General features: G+C 42.9%; 1 protein-coding gene across 18 annotated transcripts in view; it reads left to right on the forward strand.

The window, feature by feature from the left end:
* The window catches only part of MYT1L (myelin transcription factor 1 like), a 560,909-nt gene that overhangs the window by 160,939 nt on the left and 380,474 nt on the right, over positions 1–19,496 (forward strand). For 17 of the 18 annotated variants that reach the window (XM_034952508.4, XM_034952504.4, XM_055108320.3 and 14 more), the window contains exon 3: positions 1,341–1,457. The gene's annotated coding sequence lies outside the window, so the exon portion shown is untranslated. Of the gene's footprint in view, positions 1–1,340; positions 1,458–1,535; positions 1,579–19,496 lie in introns of those variants that run through there. The other variant, XM_034952510.4, reaches the window with a different exon arrangement.

Genomic DNA, 19,496 nt, shown 5'->3' on the forward strand with positions numbered 1-19,496 from the left:
AGAAAAAGCCATAAAACACACCATTGTTATCAGAGATTTTCCAGTGTAGATAGCTGTGCACTGCTATAAATAAAACCCCAAATTATAATTTGTATTAAAAGCTAAGTGTATATTTTTAAATGTTACAAAATAACTCCAAACTGATATCTGTAGACTTTGCAACAAAACGAATACACTAACTCTCATTCAAATTTTGAACCTTGATTTTTCAGGGTAATTTTAAAACCTCTCTAGCTCCACGTATCTATTTTGGCATTATTTTGTTCTTTATGTGTTTGTTTTAGTAAATTCTTATTAGGGGAAATAATAATAATTGTTATGGTTGCATTTTATTGGCTGCCTTTGTGTTTCCTAGGAAATCTTGTGTTATCTTATTTCAAGTTCCACTTGCTAAGCACTGTGGCTATCATCTTATTACAGGCGGGAAGTACAGTATCTGTTAGAGGATTTATGGTAATGCTGCTGCATCTAGCTGCTCATAAACAGCATGGGGAGCCCCTCAGGGTCTCTTCGTTCTCCTGACACACTTCACTGAGGCCCATTAACACTTGTCTGTTATTGCCATAGACGCACTTTAATAAGCCTCTTGGAATTAGGAGGTTTGCACCAGAAACAATGGCTTCCCTAAATGAGGCATCACCCTCTCACTTTCTGATTTTCTAGCTCATCATTTTGTTTAACAAAATAAATTCTCTCTTTGATAGTAGACTTTGAAATAATATGGATATTTCTTCTTCAAATTAAAACAGTCAATGGTTTCTAATACTGAGATAACATTGCAGAAAAACATGATAGAAAGTTAATAATTTCTACATTTCCATTAATGAAGGTAATTTCTTTTGTTGTTTTGATAGTAAGATAAAGTTGAGCTGACATTTGGAAGTGGCCTTGTCATCAGCAAACTATATTTTCTTATGAATGAAATTCTATTATTTCCAAAAAATAAACATACAAAATATTTCTCCCCTATTAAATTGTTTTCTAATTACATCAAAGCGTTAAAGAAGCAATCATCTGAGAATTGGGCCAGTAATGGCTCAACCTAAATATTAAGTGCATATGGTTTTACCTTCAAACCTAGGACATGTATTTAAAACTCCTCAATATCTTAGGTTTCAAAGTAAATTAACTAAATGTGTAAAAAGTACTTCTAGTTAGCCATTATTAGAGTTTATATAACAAGGTTTCTGAGTAAAATTATTTACACATCTTCTCAAGGTACAGTTACCTATCTTGAAATGTAGCTGTTGTGAGTGTCACAGCACAGGGGAACAAACCCTCCTTATGCCCTCCTCCCTTCTCTTACTTAAGGTATTTTGTGTTGTCGCTCTATCCTTTAGAAAATGAACTCAGAGGAGAATTGGTGAATTCCTATCCAGTGGGCATCTTCAAACCCTGGTCGACGGCGGAAGAATATCAGGTCCCGAGATCACCCACCCGGCGCGGCAACAGTGCAGGTACCTCTGCCCAGCACGGGGCTCCTGGTGACAGAGTGCAGGTGCCCCTGCCCAGCACGGGGCTCCTGGCCACAGTGCAGGTACCCCTGCCCAGCACGGGGCTCCTGGAGACAGAGCACAGGTATCCCTGCCCAGCAAGGGGCTCCTGGTGACAGTGCAGGTACCCCTGCCCAGCACGGGGCTCCTGGCGACAGAGTACAGGTACCCCTGCCCAGCACGGGGCTCCTGGCCACAGAGTGCAGGTACTCCTGCCCAGCATGGGGCTCCCAGGATTGCTGCAGGCAGCCCCTCCTCTGGTGCTTGTCCCATTTGCTGCTTTGAGTAAATACTTTCATCTTAGCTGCCTGGTGCTTCATGGCTTCCGGGAGGCAGTTAAAAGTTGCATTGCGCATCCTCTCCAAAGAGACAATTCATGCCAAAAAGAGTCCTTTGCAGTTAAATTAGATGAGGCATAGCTATTCTCACTGCTGAAGTTATATAGGGCAGGAATGATGTGAACCTCCTTGTGGGTGCTGAGAGGATGCCTCGGGGTGGCCAGTGGGGAGGGAATGGTGCCCATGACCCTCACGTGGAAATGGCTCATGTAGAATCACTGCACACAGAATCTACACTTGCAGCAGAAGGAACTGGTTAGTAAAGCATGTGGGGTCTGATTTGGAGGATTGGGGAGGGAAGAGATTGGCGCATACCCAGTGGCTGCTGCCTGGCAGCACATATTTTTAGGGCTGGAGGTCGACAAGACTGAAATATGGCCCAAATCTCAGATCCTGTAAAGTCGTTGGTTCTGAACGAGTGAATGGAATGGGAACTCTGGTATTATCTTCTCAATACTCACATTTAGAAGTACTTTTATATATGTTACTCTGATGAATAGCAGAAGAAAATTCTGGTAAAAATGGCAATTTCTCAGCATGCTCTGTAAGGAAAGCTGTGGTGTGCATTTTAAGGTTCACTGTGCAATTGTGATTTATTTGTCTGCCGACCGCCCCATTTGCCTGTCTGATAATAGAACTACTTACCACTGCACAGAAATTAGAGGCTGGGATTGTCTTCCATATGCTGCAAGCTTGTGGGTGCTGCAAGCTTTGAGAGCTTTATGAACTGCTGTAATAGGTCACAGTTGTTCTAATTATTTTCTCGTCTATACCCTATTCATTTTCCCTGAAGAAACTCACTGCACTCATTGGTTCCGTTTGGGGAAGGCATTATGTTTAATCGTACATTTCCCCGAGGTTAAAACAACAACAACAACAACAACGACGACGACAAAAAGAAAAAAACAAAAGAACCTATTCACATTGAGTGTTCATGCATACTTGGCTTCAGAAGCAGTTAAAGTTTCTGAACTGTAGGTGTTTCATACATCCAAGCTATCTTGTTTTATCTCATCTCATTGAATTTTAGTAATAAGTTAAGGACGTTTAGTGAAATATTTTATAAGGGTGTAATGTTTACATGTGGCTTTGTTGAACTGGCATTCTGGCATTGAGTTAGATGTTCACATTTAAATAAGGATGCTCAATGTAGTTTGAGATAAAGCATTCACATACAAATCTCACCCAGAATTAAATGAAACAACAAGGAGAAAGAGTAAGCTGGTTTTGCAAGCAACATCCATGTTTATACTTGGCTTTCAGTAGGGTTCTCAGCTGAGGCATCACCTTTGATTTTGAGAGATGTCCATTTTCAGGGTGGGAGAGCAAGTTGGACTTGGTTAGGGGAAAAAAGAGATCTCGAGGTTCTAGCAGCTGAAATCTTGTCCTGCTTTGCCCTGGAGACTGCCATCCTCAGTGGAGTGTCCGCCGGGATCCCTCCAGCCAGGCCCCGGGTGAGCAGACCCTTCTGGGTGTAAGACAAGCTTGTCACCCAAAGGTCTCCAGGGGCCTCCAGATCCAATTAGATAATAATAAGAGCAAGACGCACAACCAGTGCTTGCATTTCACGTCGATCTTTCCACTCAGTCCTCACTCTCTTCATTCAGTCCTCATCAGTCCTCACCAATCATTTCTCGCTTTCAGGGCTATGGTAACAATGCATAAAGGTCACCATGACAGCCACACACTGTGAAGGGCGCAGACATAGAGCCTGTGATTTCTGGGATTTGTTATCCATGTTCTCATTTTTTAAAGATTAGTATTTGACTCTCAGGGGATGGTCAATATCTATTTTCTCTATGTATGTCATAAGTACTTTAGTAAATGGGTGATAGAATGAAATATATGTAAAACAGTACATAGAAATAAATAGATTCAGCATTATAGAATGGGAATACATTGCTATGTTAATGAAAATACATCTTCACATAATAAGCTATAAAATGGCAATTTGTAAATCATCGTGTTACATAGACCTGGTGGGCCAACATTTTTTTGTAGAACCAGAGATTATTTTAGACTTTGTGGAGGGAGTGGTCTCCGTGCAACTGCTCATCACTGCCACCGCTGTCTGAAATGAGCCACAGGCAACAGCGAGCAAATGGCATGGCCACCTGACAATAAAACTTTATTTACAGCATCAGTAGAGAACAGATTTGGCCTGTGGGCCTAAGTTTGTCAACCCTTATTTACAGCGTCGGTAGAGAACAGATTTGGCCTATGGGCTTGAGTTTGTCAACCCATGGTGAAGACTTAAGTTCCCAGTTCTGAAATAGCCACAGTCAGTTTTGGAAGAGAGATGTTCACTGACTCCTCCCTGGGTGAGCAGACCCTTGCAAACTCGCATGACAGTCTAAAGTTACTGTCCACAGACGTGCTACTCCCAGGCAAGCCCTTTGCTGATACATGAGCGTGGTACCCAGAGTGGAGCTAGCAGAAGCTTCCACAAAGTCTGAAAGAAGGATGAAGAGAGCAAGGTTGTCACCTCTGTGGAAACCAGAGCAGAATTCAAGAGACTCAAAAGATTTCAAGAGGAGAAAATGTTTCTAGTGCGTTTATGCCTGTATCACCCTGTCTGACTAGAAATATCATCCTGAAAACTGTGTGGGATGTGAAACCAAACTAAATCCAACTGGAAGGGGTGTTTCCACGCCTGGATACAGAGGGAGTTCTGTCCATAAAACCGCGCATAAGCCAAAAGAAAACATCTTCCCGAAAGGGTGAGGGATGCCGGTCAGCAGTCCGTGGGGCAGAGCCGGGTGTGGCCACTTGACAGGACCAGACCACACAACCGGGTGGGGTGGGATTCCATTCGGCCTGTTTTCCCACATCCTCTGCAACTACAAAACAAAAATGTAAACATATGAATTAAAAAAAAAAAAACCATAGCAAACATGGAGAATAAAATACCAAACACAAAAGAGAACGATTTCCGGTTGCAGGGGACTGTATGCCACCAGCTCGATAAAAAGGTTAATGCTGAAAAAGATGTTAACGATGCCATAGATGTTTTTAAAGCCTCCTTATGTTTGCCTCGGACTTTAAAAAGTCTTATTTGGCATGTGAATCTGTATCATATGTGATTTAGCCAAAACACAGAGTATTAGTTGACATTTTCCACTGAGATGACTTGGTAGAATCTGTGTATCTTTAAGGTAGTATTGTACATGGTAATACATTATTACAGAAAAAGCCAAAAGAGGTGATTGAGAGAGCAGAAACACAACCTGCAGAGTGTGCTCCTACCGCACTGCCCAAGGAGCTTAGAGAGAAAAGGTCTGCTGTTCCTGTAAGTAGTTCAGTGTCCAGCAGATATTTCCTAGAAAGTTATAGGATGTCAGACTGGAGAACAAATCCTAATTCTACCCCATCATCTGCAGAGAAGTTGCTTGTCTCCTTGAACCTGAGTTTCAGTTTCCCCATCAGTAAAATGGCCATAATAATTGCTTCTTAATAGAACTGTTACAAGGATTACATGTTATAAGTGTCTAAAACACTAAATTTAGTCCTTGAAACACAGAAGATGTTTTAGAATTTCCCAGAACTGTATTGTTTTTAAAATAAGAAGTGGACAGAGGTACCAGGTTCCCCTCCAGATGGCAGCTCCCCAGTGAAGACCACCAACTGCATCACCTGGCTCTAGGGCCTCGGGACTGAGCATTAGAAAGGTTTGAGTTGGGTCTGGCCTCCATTATTTCTTGGAAGTAAAAACTCTCGGAAAAAGGAGAATTGCTCTCAGGTAGCAGAAGCACAAACAACCGAGAACTCTGATTCTGGATTTGGAGTAAAACACGCTCAGGGCTGACCACTCTCCATGTCAGCATCTTTTATCCAAAGCACTTCAGGGTCATCTGAAGCATTCGGAGAGCTTGGGGCACTGAAGTTGGAGAGTGGCTTATTTGTGTACCCAGCTCTCAGCACATTGTTTGCTATGTCTATTGTGTAGACACCCAAAAAATATCAGTCTCAGCAATGGATGAGTGCGTTACCTTCCTGTGTAAAGCCTTGTTTTCATTTGCTCACAATTTAGAAACAGCTGATGTGCAAGGACCTGCAGTAAGTGTATGAAGTGTGAAAGTAAGATCCAGAACTTTCCATATGCACCCCAACACACCTAACAAGTGCTTTTAACTGAAGGTCAAAAGTAGCAGAAAGAATTACTTTTTATGTTCGGCTATGACTTGGCACTTGGCTTCCTAGCATGCACACGTAGTACTCTTTTAAATGAAACACAATGCACACCCTCATCACACGAACTTCCGTCTTTTTTACTGCACATCCCTCTGACCTGGAGCCTCTGGGATGCCTGTGCTTCCTCCTCCTGTTAAGCCCACACCGTTCTGCAGAGTTACTCATAGATCTACATGTGCCTCATAGGTCTATACACACTGATCCCACCGATGTGAAGTCACCTGTTTTTTTGAGTTTCTCATTTGTGGTTGTTTGTAGGTGCAAGTGAAGGGATAAAATTTTAACACATATCTAAATGAAGTAAATGCCTATTTTTTTAAAATAAAATGCATTGTTAAGTGAATTATTTGAAATGCCCCATCCGTACACAAAACCTATGCATTTATATAACGTATGTTTGAGTCAACTACTACATGCCAGATGTTATATAGAAATGGAATCAGAGAATTCTGCAGAAAAGCTGTTCTTGTTGAGCCATTTAATAAGGGTGAGAGTATAACAACAACCACAATAAGAGAACACCTGGAGAAGGAGCTGCAAAGTCAGGAGGATGAAGCCACCCCAAAGGGGAGAATCTGAGTGTTCCTGGAGAAGGCGTGGAGGGCTGGAGAGTTACCTCCCAGGCTGGCTCCAAGGATGTCTTCTGACTTAGACAAGCACAGTTCAGATGTGGTAACAGCATCAGGAAAGGCCAGAGGTTTGGGAGCGGGAACGGGAGGGACGGCAGGGTGGGCGTGGTGAGTTTAGGTTGAGCTCTGTAGATGGTGAGAGACCATGGGTGAGTTTAAGCAAAGAGGAGACAGGGTTTGATTTCCCAGTGTGAAGTGTGGATTGGAGGAGCTAACGCCAGTGCCTGGAGGACAGGGAGCTGTTGACAGAGTCCAGGAGAAGTTGTTCAGGGTCTCCAGGAAGACAGGGGTATTTGGTTTGAAGAAGGTGAAGGTGTGTGTGGTGGGCTTACAGTGCAGCAACGCTGTGCAGATCAAGGTGGGATTCAGACATCATTGCGTCCAACAGAGGAGAAGAGCAAAAAGGCTTCACAGTACAGCTTTGAAAAATACACAAATTCTACACTCACCCCTCAAAACCTGGGGGTTTCATATGTAAAACAGTGAGTGTTTCCCACCTCACAGGGTCATTGAGGGTTACACACACTAATGCCTGTAAAACCTGCAGCGCAGCGGCTGGCAAGAAGCACCAGCCCTTTAAACCCTGGTTACCCTCATTATTATTCATAAAGAACCCAAGACACACTTGCCTTGCCATAAAAGACGGAGGCGGAAGTGACCTGATTTACATCTGTGTTATGGTTTATGCTATTCAATCAAAGTGCCTTCACTTACTATGCAGCTATGTGGAAAATGACGCACTCTGAACCCATGCAGAAAGATTTTAAGAACATTTTGTTAAAGAAAAAAGCAGGATGCAGAAGAGAAGCAAAACTATGACTTCGCACACACATATGTATTTGCTTGTATTTGCATAAAAAATATAGGATAGACAAACTAAAAAAATGTTTTTATGTGGGGGTTACTAAAGGGAAAGGCAGGTTGAGGGGAAATGTTTTCATTGTTCTTGTTCATTCATTTATTAATTTGTTTCTTTATTTTTGAATGATGTAAATGTATCTCATATTCAAAAAACAAAATTTAAAAGAAACGTGAAAGAGTACTTTCCCATAACCAATCTAATGTATCCTCACTGGCCCTTTGTTTTAGGTAGAAAGGGATTATTCATGCAGTTTTACAAATAAGGAGACTGAGGATCCATAGCTTAAATGACTTGACCAAGGTCGCAGCCAGAGAATAACAGCTCTGGATTTCAATTCTGACTCTGAAACCCATGCATTGCCACCCCTTCTCCCCTCATTATAATACACAGTTATGCATGTAGAGTCTTATTCAATATTTATTGCTAACATAGAGATGTATCAATCTAAATAGGATCAGAGCTAAGTGACAGGAGTAGATAAACAAAATGGCAGTGATGGTGGTGGAGGCTGGGAGGGAGGCCATAGGAGAGTGTTGGAAGAGGGCTTCCTGTTTAATGAGTGACCTGTAGACAAAACAGCCTCGCTAGTTCATGAGTTTATAACGGTGGGAGAGAGAGGAGGGAAGGAAGAAAACAGGGAGGCAGGCTAGATAATTAAGAAAGGAAATAAGGAGACGAGGAAGGAAATAAATATAAGAAGAGGGAGAAATTCTCCTATCGGATTTTCTAGTTAACAACGTATGCCTAATAAACACAATTACCTTTTAATGACTTTAGTTTTCCCCATAGCTCTCATAATATTTCATGCATGCTCTTCTTTCTAAAATTCTCTACTTTAAAACTTTACAAAGTAGAAAAATAAAAGATTTTATTACAAAGTAGAAAAATAAAAGATTTTATTTTTTTACAAAGTAGAAAAATAAAAGGTTTTATTATTTACAAAGTAGAAAAATACAAGATTTACAAAGTAGAAAAATAAAAATTTATAAAGTAGAAAAATAAAAGATTTTATTATTACTTATTTACTTCTTCAATAATAAAGATCAGAATCTCAAAATTATTTTTAAAAAGCATTTTTGAATACAACATTCAAGAAACAGCTATGAGGTGACAACGTGAGAAAACAGCAGCAATTGTGGAGGAAATTCTTTAGAATAATAAAGGAAAACTTTATTTTCCTTTTATATATCCTAGTTATGTTTTATACATTAAAACAGCTATAAAGGACATATGGACAGTTGGGGAAATGTGAATATTCCCAATATTCTGTATATTTTATGATTTAAATAATATTAACTTCCTTTTCTGTTGAAATTACGCATTGGTTATGTGAGAGAATGTGTTTTTTTCTTAGAAGATAAATGTTGACATATTTAGGTGTGAGCTTGCCACAATGTCTGTGAGGTTCAGGAAAATGTGTGTGGCATGTGGATGTCTGTGGTCACCTGTGTGCACGTGTGTGTGTGTGTATGTGCATGTGTATGTGTGTATGTGTGCACATGTGTGTGTGTGTGTGTGATTGGTTTGTGTACCCCACCCGTACTTGGTGTCTAATATGGACAAAGTTGCAAAGTAACCTTACTGCATCCATTTCCTTAGGGACATACCTTAAACTGTCAGAGGTAGATCATAGAACTCGAAATCTCCTTTCCAACTTAAGGAAATACTAATTGTCTTTGGCTGGGGAGGCCCGCGAGCTCCACTTCTGGTGCCCCTGGAGAGCTGGCGCAGGTCCCCCTTCCAGCAGAGACTCATCCAGGAAAGCAGCTGGCAGGCCTTGACTGCCCCTTACCTGCAGGTTAGGAGGAAAGAGCCCCGCCAAACAGTTTTCTAAGCCAAAGTGTTTATTGGTGAAGCTGCAGGTGAACTTTGAGTGCCCTTCTTTCCTTCTGTCACAGTGCATTGATGTGTTCCGTGTCCAATTCATGAAAATAAACTGTTCTAGCAGGACACTGTGTTTGGAAACTTGTGTACATGGAATGCAGTCCTAAAGGCAAGGGCTAAAGGCAAGCTCTGTCTTTGAGCAACGGCGTGTATGTGCTTCTGAAAACCATGTCTATCGTCTGTTGACAGCACGTGTCTTTCTTTCACATGCCCTGAAAGCACGTTGCAGAATGTCACAAGTTTATGCAGATGGTATTTCTTCTCATTCATTCCCACACAGAAAATAAAAAGGATAGTTGGTCAACTGACAATCTGGGGTGGCTACCCTATGTGAGGCATTGTGCTAAGTCTTGGAAAGTAACCAAAAAATGAGAGCCAGTGTTGACACCCTCAGTGGCTCGGAAGTCAGGTGTTTAGGAAACTCGGACAGCTCGGACCCACACTGATGAAGCAGCAAAGAGATGTCATGATCCCCACACGTTTTGTTCATAGTCGTGCAAGCCACCCTCATCCAAACAGGATGCATAAAACAGGTGTTAGATAAAAACAAAATGAAACACAAATGGCAGCAGGAAATGATAAGTTCCAAGGGAATACTTAAAAGACCTAAAAAAGTAAAACCACAGGAAGGAAGAAATGAAGAAAGGGAAAGAGGAAGAGGGTTCAGAAGACAAATAATATGGACATAACTATAAGAAAAAAACACAATGAAAAACAAAAAACAAACGCCTATTCACATATATGACCTTAAACACTCCAACAGCTTTACTGCATCACCACAATCAAATCATCTGAATGAGCCAAGTTCATTAAAAAGAGCTAAATTACGTACACTATTTCTGTTTAATATCCATAAGAAATTTATATAAATTATATGTATTCTTTTAAATTATAAAAATATGTGTATTGCTGTAGGGGATGATATTGAGGTCATTTTTCACTACAAGAAACATGCATGAATAAGAATTATGAGGAAAAAAATTATTTCTCTCAATGAAAAAGAGAAGCAAGAACTTTGCTGTTTGCTGACAGACATAAAATTTACACCTGGTCCCATTTCCTCTTTGTCATGGACCACTAACAATTTCCTGGGCATGTTGAGGCAAAGAATCCATTCAGATCTTATGACAGCACAGGAGGTCGAAGTCTTTTTGTTCGTGTTGTTTTGTTTCTTTCTTTTTTTTTTTCTGAGACAGAGTCTCGCTCTTTCACCCAGGCTGGAGTGCAGTGGCACTATCTCAGTATCGGCTCACTGCAAGCCCCGCCTCCTGGGTTCATGCCTTTCTCCTGCCTCAGCCTCCCGAGTAGCTGGGACTACAGGCGCCTGCCACCGCGCCCCGCTAATTTTTTTTTTTTTTGTATTTTTAGTAGAGATGGGGTTTCACCGTGTTAGCCAGGATGGTCTCGATCTCCTGACCTCATGATCCACCCGCCTCGGCCTCCCAAAGTGCTGGGATTACAGGTGTGAGCCACCACGCCTGGCCTGTTTTGTTTCTTACTTAATTGCAACTACTGTCAGGCAACATAAATTCTATTTCAGTGATAAGTCTTCAAAATGCCTTGTTACAGATTTGCAACTGATGATTTGCTCTTACAGAAAATATGAATAAGTATAACTGAGGCAGGTAGGGTAAGAGATGGCATCTTAGCCAGCAGGGTGGTGATGAAGGCCCCCACCTCGGGTCTCGAACAGAGATCAGAGCCCCATGTAGAAAGAAAAACAAGGTTGGGGGTTCTAATGGAGGTGGTCCCAGAACCGTTCTTTAAACAATGCTCATTTAGGGTCAGGTGGTCCTGCTGGTAGTTTCAGAAGCAGGTGCACTTGGTGGAGTTTATTCTGCAGATAGACCCACTTAGCCAAGATCTCATTTCTACATTCTACCTGGAGCTCTAATCTCCATTGAAGACCTAATGGGGTGGTAATGAAGGCCCCCACTTCTACTTTTATCAGTGCGGGCAGTAAATTTATTTGCCACCTTTCCAAGGTCATGGGGTTACAGATCAAGAGGTCACCGGGTGGCAAGTCAAGTTACTGCGAGCACTGATAAAAGTAGAAGTCAAACAGCCACCTGAGAGCAGGAGAACATTTCCGACGCCTGTAAATGTGGCCAGGATCTGAATGAGTTGGAATAGACTAGGCTGTTTAAAACATGAATTCAGAAATGAACTCAGAAAGCAGAACCCAGATAAAAGTTTATTCCTTGCTCATGTCACAACTTACTGCCAGCTGGGCAGCCCCTTCAGTGTGTGGCCCTGCCCTGTGGAATCTGAGTCTTCCAGAAATTAGCAGGGCCATGAAAACCGTGCAGCATGCTTTGGGCCAGGCCACAGTGTTCCCTTAGTCAGAGTCAGATCCAGACCCCAATCCACTGCCCCGGAAACTGGGAGGTGCAGGCATCCTGTGTGCCCAGGAAGAGGGGTGACCTGGATATGAGCAGAGTATCAGCCCTGCTGCCCTCTGAGGGGTGAGTCAGCAAGGGCTCAGCTGCTGTGGAGCACGAGCACCACCTGCATTCCTGCCGGACCTCCTTCTCTGTGGACCGCGGGCACTGTCTGTATTACTACCCGATCCCTTTTCTCTGTGGACCCTAGACACCACCTGCATTCCCACCTGACCCCTTTCTCCGTGGACCCCAGGCACCACCTGCATTCCCACCTGACCTTCTCTGTGGACCGCAGGCACTGTCTGCATTCCCTACCTACCCACCCCACTTCCCGTGTTCTAACTTGGTTCTGTTGCTAATATCATCTGGCGCCCCATGGAGGTCTGCCTTCAGGGAGGACTCTGGTGAGCTTGCTGGTCTGAGCTGAGTTTGGAGTCCAAATTCATTTGTGTTTCCTGCAGAGATGCACAGACTGACTTCTGGCCGGAAACACTGGTCTGTGAAATTGGACATTGGCTAAGCGAGTCTATCCTGAATGTAAACGCCACCAAGTGTGCCTGCTTCCGAAACTACCAGGAAGATCACCTGGCCCTAAACCAGTGTTCAAAGAACGGTTCTCAGACCACTTCCATTAGAACCCCACCTTTGCTTTTCATTCTCCTTGGAGCTCCATTCGAGTCCTAAGGTATCAGAATTTCTAGTATAGGGCCTGGATATAAAAAATTTTAATAAGTACCCCACAAATTCATATGCACATTAATGCAGAGTTCCTGCCCAGAGTGACAGCACATTCACTGAGCTGATGCATCCACCTCTGAGGCTGCTGGGAGCTGGCATCCCCAGCACCGTCTTGCTCTATTGCCACATACCCAGGGAACCGGGTTCTTTGTCTTTGTTTCTTCATTTAATTTTGTCAACTGAGACCTGGGAAATGTAATGACACATCCTTCTCATTTCAAGTTCTTTATGTTATGTAAAATGATAAAAACATTTTACAATAGAAGGATTCAACGTAGGCACAAGTGGGGCTGAGCCCCAAATATACATCTTCAGGCTCCCAGAGTGGCCTCACTTGTTTCATTGATACCCGACCATTCTTCCTCGTGCAGGCACGGGTCACTCTGAAGCAAATCCAAGTGAGCATGTAATTTTAGCTAGAAATAATTTAGCATAAATTCCTAAAAATAATAGTTCTTTTTACAAAAACATAACCACCCATCAAACATTACAAAAAGTTCTTGTTATCAAATATCCAAGCAGGATACACATTTCCCATATGGTCTCACAAATGTATTAATACAGTTTGGTTTTTGTTTTGTTTTGTTTTGTTTTGTTTTGTTTGAGATGGAGTCTCGCTCCATTGCCCAGGCTGGAGTGCAGTGGTGCAGTCTCGGCTCACTGCAACCTCTGCCTCCTGGGTTCAAGCAATTCTCAGCCCCCCGAGTAGCTGGGACTACAGAACGCACCACCATGCCCAGCTAATTTTTGTATTTTTTTTTAGTAGAGATGGGGTTTCACCACGTTGGGCAGGATGGTCTCAAACTCCTGACCTCAAGTGATCCTCCCACCTTGGCCTCCCAAAGTGCTGGGATTACAGGTGTGAGCCACCATGCCTGGCCCAGTTTGTTTTTGAATTGGAATCTAAATAAGATCCACAGTGGCATCTTACTGACATGTGTTTTGAATCCTCTTCTTTGGTCTACATGGCCTTTCCTTCCTTCTCCTCCCTGCCTTATGTCTTGTGACTTATTTCTTGAATAAGCTGGGCAGAGGGTACCCCAGTCTGTGTTTTCCTGAGGTCACTTCTTTGGTGCCATTTAACATGTTCCTCTGACCTCTGAGTTTCCTGCAAACTGGTGGTTAATGCAGAGACCTAAGCTACCGCAGCTTTGATCTTGTGGCATCTTCTTGAGAAGATGGCATGCAATGTCTGGTTGCCTCCCATTCTGTAGCCTTACAGTTGGCAGACAGGGACGCATGTTGCCCAGGTTGTCAGCCTGACCAAACTATTAGGAAGTCTCCCCTCAACCCTCTCACCTCATGGCTTTAGCAGCCAGTGATGCCCATGGCCTAGATCCACCATTTATCCAAGGTTACAGATGATACTCTATCATTCTTAATTTATTATTCAGAGGACTTCTCTACAGAAAATGTTCCTTCGTCAACCATTTGGTTTCTATTATATAAAAATCAAAGTAAATGCTTTTCTTGCTTTACCACTTTTTCAAATAATAGTATTTTTTCTCTTCCAATGAGAAATACCAACACTAAAAATGTGAACAGACATGTACTGAAGCAAACATTTGGTATCTCCTGAGGTTTTGTTTTTGTTTGCAAAGCCTACGTCGTCTTTCTTGTGCACATGCTACTCACGATGGTGAAAGTCAGAACTAACATGCATTGAGTGTTGAAGATTGTCATGTGCTATGTGGGAGGCACATGTATTACCTCGTTAAACTTCTCCACACCCCATGAGGTTGATACTATGATCATCCTCATCTGCAGACGAGGAAACTGAGACACAGAGAGACGTGGGTTGTCGCTCACCCATGGCCACACAGCTGTTACGTGACAGACCTGGGTGCTATCGCAGGGTGTCCAGCCTGGAGCTCCGGCCCAGCACCTGAGCACTTTGGGCTTTTGAATTCACTCACAGCCTGCTGCATGTTTATGAGGGTAAGGAGAGAAAGAAGAAAAAGTAGCAAACAGAAGAGCCCCCCAGAGGAAATGCAAATGATCAATAATTTAATGCAAAGGTACTAGGCAAGGTAATAGCACAGGGCTTTTCAAGGTCATCTGCTTGGTTATCTGGGCCGAAGGCTGCGAGGGCTTTAATGGCCAGAAGTTGCTAATGGCCTTTCTGTCCTTTGAAGAGATCTTCAATTCTCCAGGGGCATCCAGGGGGATCCACGCCCCCTTGCTAAGGCAGCTCCCAGGCTGGCATTGGCCACCTCCTAGTCGGCAATCTCAACACAGGCCTGTGGGTGAAGAGGGTGCTGGTCTGAACACAGCCCGCGCTCAGCAGCAAGGTGCTCCCCAGCGTCTGGGGATGGGGCAGGAAAGCCAGGCGAGATCCCACACCACACCTGGTGTGTGTTAATTAAGGGAGTTTCCGGAGCTTTTGGTTTGAGCGCCTCTCACCTCCATTTAAAGCACATCTGTGCACCTAATTAAAACATGCATCTGCAGTGGAGAGGAGGGTCTGTTCAGTGCTGACACCTAAGAGTTTTGAGGACCCCGAAGAGACCATGAATACTGGACCCTTGACCCCATTTCCAAGTCAGCAATTCCCATGTGGACTCAATAAGGATTGCCTAGTACGCTGCCTCCCTTCCTTTTTAGCACAGGCTGAAAAGCAGGTCTGTCACCATCACCCTGACAGCCCCCTGCTTCACCAAGTATTTTCCTGGGAGTCTCAGGAGCTCTTCACATGTCCCCGTGCCGGCTGATTCCTACAGCAACCTGCGGATTGTGGATGTGAGATGTGGGCAGGTGGAAACTTGTCATGATGCAATGAGTGTTTTAGATGTTAGGTTAGACTTCTTCTCCTACAAGTGCTGCATATGTGCTGTAACACCGATCCTGAGACAAGGTACACAACAAAATGCCCTATAGGTAAGCGTGCAAATGGCATGAGGCCCTGGAGCCCTTCAGCAGGAAATACCAGCATTCCCCCCACCCCATCACCCCTTCCCTGGAGCAGAGGCTCTGGGTCTGCCTGCGCTGTCTGCCTGTCGGTGAAAGACACGTGTCATCATAGACCATTGCTTTCTGCTTGCCTAATCCTCCATGTTGATATTAAGGTCTTTATATCCAATTTCAAGTGTGTGTGTACTTGAATGTTTGTGCATCTGTATGTGCAGTGTGTGCACCCATGTCCACCTCCGCACCTGTGTGTGTGTGTGTGTGTGTGTGTGTATGCCGTGGGAGGAGAGAGAGGAGCAGAGCTGTGACTGAATAAAGAGCCATGTGCCGATATGAATTGCATTTTGATTCAGGACAGTGACCAACCCCAGCTCAAGGTTTCTGCTTTTAGTCACTTAAGTGCAAAGAAGAAAGGAGCGATCTCATGGTGCGCATTTGTGATAGGCCCCTGCAGGCCTTGTCAGGCGCAGCCCAGGAATGACAGCCTGGAACATGCAAATTACTGCTGAGGTGACTGCATGCCAAACACACTGTTTCACAGCTCCCCGGGAGTCTGCCAAACCTTTCCTTGCAGATTTTTTTCTAGGAAACAATGGCAGGGAATCAGAAGTGGGTTTTTTTTCCTTCTTCTTCTTTTAAAATAAAATCTGCCTAGCAAGGGCCAAGGCATATATAAAGTTAGTCTAACTGATATTGCTTCAGAACCCACTTGCTACACTGTGTGGTCTCGGTGTGTCTGCACATGGTTCCTGTCTTGCAAGGCTGTGTGATTGTGGACAAAGGGAAATGAAATGAGGCTTCAACCCATATGGAAGGTAAACTGAGTCTCCAGAAGGAATGTTGCTGAAGAAAATATTGGAAAGGGCAAGAGACCTAGGAATGGAGAAAGGAGCCAGGAGAGAAGCTCCCTGCAGAGCTGAAGCCTGACCTAGATATGAGGTCTCTCTGGTGCGAGGCCTCCACAGAGTCTGGCTCTGTGGATCCGTTGTCTGCTATGAAAATTTAGGGACATAAGACTGGATCTACCCTTTGAGAGATGCTGACTGCTGCACCAAAAAGCCCAAAGACATGCTGGCGTGATGCAGTCTCAGTGTGGAAAAATATTTCTATGGCAACAGACATTTTCTTTTAAAATTAAATGAGAGCAAAGCAAACCATGCATATCCTATAAAAGAAGCAGATGAATGCATAGGAAGGGAAACAATGGCAGTTTTGCTCCAGTGGAAGGCCCAGGAGGCGTGTCTCAATGTTTCATCTCCTGCCTTTCCTCATATGCTCAGCACATGTATCATCTGACTTTCTCACTGGCCTCTGACATTGCCAAGAATGAAGATAAAAAGATACTACAAGTCACTGCACTTTGTGAAAATTGTAATGAAATTAAAATAGTAACCATTGAACCTGAACTAATGGCAGCTCCCTCCCACCTCTGCTTTTCCCCTAAAAGTGACAAAAAATCTCCAGAATAATAAAGAAATTATTATTAAATGGTTATTTTACAAAAGTCTAGTCCATGGACATATTAAGTTTGTTTAAGTACTTGGTAAAATTATGAAGTGCCTGATATGTCATTGTTAAACTAATGAAGCAAAGTTATGAATAATAATAATGCCTTATATCTATATATACCATTTTTACAGTGCTTTCACATAGATTATATGATTTCATTATATTTTACAGGCTGAGATAAAACTTAAAACGTAATTATTCTTACAATTTTAGACAGTAGGTTCACTGATCTGCTTGATTGTTTTATTTTATAAAAATGTACTCTGTGCTTCTAAATGAGTAATAAGCCATTCAGACTGTGACGTCATCAGCATTTCAGCAGGACACTTATTTTGCCGAACCCATTGTAACATGGTCAAAACTCTGTTGTGCCTAAACGGGCTTGAATGAAATCTTGAGATTTTCCCCCAAACGGATGGAAACAAATGGAAAACAAAAACAGTTTTGTTTTCTAAAGAAACCTTGACAAGGTCCCATTAAAACATGTATATTTTTCCTCAGTCTCCCTCGAGACCTCCCCGATGATCCTGCTGTCTCAGCAGGGCTCTCCAATAGCCGCTTTGCTCTGTTCCCAAGATGACAGCTCTTGCTCAGCACTGGGAGGGACCCTCTTGTGATGTCAGGTGTCCCTGGGGCCCCGGAGGCCATTGCCCCAATAGTGTAGTCTGAGGTTCAGCAGAGAGTGCTACCTCCTTCCATCCTTCACCTCTGCCAACGTAAGCGTAGATATAAAAAGGCAGAAGGCCAGCCTTCGTCTCCTCTCGTAAGGGAAAAAACACTATAATGGCACCAATGAATTGAGCACAATAAACCTCTAATCTACATTAAATTTTTAAACTGGACTTTTTTCAAATTTGCTTATGAGAAAGGAATAAGCTGAGATTTAGTAAACATATTTTACATAATTTGGCCAATCAGTGCCTTGTGCTCTCTTGCTATTCGAGGATACAGCTGGCAGCTACGTTGACTTTAAGACTGCACACTCAGTTCTCTCCCCTGTTGGGGGCTGCAGCCTGTGTTATTGTTTAGTATAGTCACAGCTTCTAGAAGAACATAACTCCTCAGCAGCCTTGGCTTCAGGTTGGAACTAAAAGTGTAAGAAGTCACTGGAATATCAATAGGTTTCTGATAAACAAGTAAATGTCCCTGAGTCTATGGGCTCTAATTCAACCTCCTCCTAGCACGGCTTCCCAGCCAGGATATTCCAAATTTTAGGTTATTTTTACAAGATTAATAGGTTTTAATATGTATTTTACAAGCTCACTTTATATTAAGGAAGAACACATTTAAGGTAATAATACCTTTTTAAAATTTATTTATCCACCTACATACCTGTCTATTCTGCAGCCGAGAGTGCTTAGTGATTTTTTGTCACTATGGGTCACTATAGGGTCACTATGAAGACCCTAGAATTAGATCCCATATCCTTTTCATATGTGACAGAGTGGGGCTTAGCGAGGTGAATCACAGGGTTGGAGTTGCACACACAGCAAATCATGGAACATGGTTTTGAACCTCCAGATGCTTGGAACCAACTCTCATGACAGGAGTAAGGAGTGATGTTGATGGCTCCATGGTGAAAGATGATGTGAACATTTAAAAAGTTGGTATTAGTGGCTCCATACAGCTCCATGAGGATGTCCAGCATCCCCCCGACACAGTGGGTGTAGCAATTCCTTGAGTCATCAGCAGAAAGTAACCTTGTGTCTGGGGCATCCCATTTAGCATGCAATAAAGCTTGTAAATTGAAGGCAACATATTGCAATGGGGAGATTGAGGGTTTTAAATTTAGCAAGACCTGGGTTCAAATCTTGACTCCAGGATACACTGGTTTGAACAAGTTTGACTTCATGAATAAACGAAGGATTGTGCTGAGAATAGATGAGATGACATACATCATAGTTCTGGTTTGGTGTCTGACACATAATAGACCACCAGGAAATTATAGGTGTTAATAGATAGAAAAATATTTTCATCTTACATGGCTTATATTAAAAAACAAGATTTCAAGAAGATGGTTGGCTCCTGTCTTAATGTTCAGAAAGGCAGAGGCTTTGCTCTTGTTTCCCTGAGTCCCATCTATACTATCCAGGAGCCACTTTGGATACTTTAGATATTTGGTGATCACAACATAGAAGTTTTTAAATTTACCAATTATAACAATTCAGTCCAACACTTTTAAGAGAAAAATTTTTCTGTGGTAACTTCTATGAATTTAACTCTGGCATTGATTGATTGATTGATTGATTGATTGATTGAGATGGAGTTTCACTCTTGTTGCCCAGGCTGGAGTGCAATGGCACGATCTTGGCTCACTGCAACTTCTGCCTCCCAGGTTCAAGGGATTCTCCTGCCTCAGCCTCCTGAGTAGCTGGGATTACAGGCATGCACCACCATGCCTGGCTAATTTTTGTATTTTTAGTAGAGATAAGGTCTCTCCATGTTGGTCAGGCTGGTCTTGAACTCCCAACCTCAGGTGATTCGCCTGCCTCAGCCTCCCAAAGTGTTGGGATTATAGGCATGAGCCACTGCACCCGGCCGCATTTATTTTCTTAACTTTT

Source organism: Pan paniscus, chromosome 12 (genome assembly GCF_029289425.2).
Source record: "Pan paniscus chromosome 12, NHGRI_mPanPan1-v2.0_pri, whole genome shotgun sequence".
NCBI lineage: Eukaryota > Metazoa > Chordata > Mammalia > Primates > Hominidae > Pan > Pan paniscus.